The 1,310-nt window shown below is 40.2% G+C and overlaps 1 long non-coding RNA gene across 1 annotated transcript; it reads left to right on the top strand.

The window, feature by feature from the left end:
* Positions 1–373: 373 nt before the first annotated feature.
* Positions 374–1,107, top strand: LOC133528592 (uncharacterized). The gene is made up of 2 exons (XR_009801022.1): positions 374–556; positions 861–1,107. It is a non-coding gene; the product is annotated as an uncharacterized LOC133528592 (long non-coding RNA).
* Positions 1,108–1,310: the final 203 nt, after the last annotated feature.

Below are 1,310 nucleotides of genomic sequence, written 5' to 3'. Positions count from 1 at the left end.
AGACTGAAGGGCAGATTAACAAAAGGTTTCTCCGGCAAGGAACCCCAAAAACCGCATCGGCAGTCATGCTAAGTGGAACATTATGTAAATACGGTTCACGTGGAACTACAGATGACATTTGCATTACTAATGGACTTTTAAACCATATCACGATAAGAATAATAATTGTGGTTTGGTTAAAGCGCACGATTTAAAATTCATTACAATTTATCTCATTAAATCCCAGAGTGACTTTGATTAAACTCGTACATTAAAAACCGTGTTTACTAGCTGCTACCAGATTTTAAAACTTGATTCTAATTTTATTTATATTCCATTAAGTACAAAATTATGGTGAGGTCATTATCCTGTAGTGGACGTCTTTGGCCTTAAATCTATAGGGGAGCCCGGGGCATTATAGGCATCCGGGGCATTATGAGCACGAAACCTCCTCCCCCCGCCAGCCCGCGAACGCCGTAAGCGAATGCCTAGACGGGCGACAGTTGGCCTTGCGACCGCGCGGTGAGTGGTTATGTCGTCGTGCGTACGCGTCTCTCGGAGCCAGCAACATATTTACGTAAGTACGAAGTTTGATCTTATTTTTTATACAGTTTGTGTGATCCTCATCTGTTACAAATGGGTGTTCCTATTATTTATTTACCAATAGAGTTTGACTACATAGTTATCTTAAATTGTATGCGACTAATAGTAATTTTAATAAAACTTAACCTTTTACGATTCCAAGGTTAGTGTGTATCAAGTGTTACGTCGGGGCATTATGGGCGGGGTAATATGGGCATGGTGCCCATATTACCCCGCCCATGCCCATTTTACCCCATAACGAAAATTAGTAGAATAATAAGATAATATTTTTCTTGCAGAGTCAGACATGGTTAGGAACTATAAAAGATCAACTAACCGCGGCGGTTGGGACATTAAAAAAATGGAGTTAGCCATCAATCTTTTGATGTTATAACACCGAATAACATCTTGCCGGTTCCCAAAGCATGTGGACAAAAGAGAGTTAGTAGAAAGCGTGGTAAGACTGCTGTTATTACAAGTTCACCTTATAAAATTGAACTAGAACAAGCAAAACCCCAAAATAAGATAGCAAAGAAAGCAAAGAAAGTGGTGAAAAAAAAGAAAATAGGAAAGGCAAATAAAGAAAATTGCTCGGAGGATGAAGACGTAGAGTGCCTTTATTGTGGAGATTGGTACTCTCAATCCAAAGAGGGTTGGGTATCTTGCCGCGCATGCAAAAGGTGGGCTCACTGCTCATGTGCAGGCGAAGATGACAATGATGATCAATCGTTGCATATTTGTTCCTTTTG

The sequence above is a fragment of the Cydia pomonella genome, chromosome 19 (assembly GCF_033807575.1).
Source record: "Cydia pomonella isolate Wapato2018A chromosome 19, ilCydPomo1, whole genome shotgun sequence".
Taxonomy (NCBI): Eukaryota; Metazoa; Arthropoda; class Insecta; order Lepidoptera; family Tortricidae; genus Cydia; species Cydia pomonella.
This window is presented reverse-complemented; position numbering and strand designations above follow the sequence as displayed.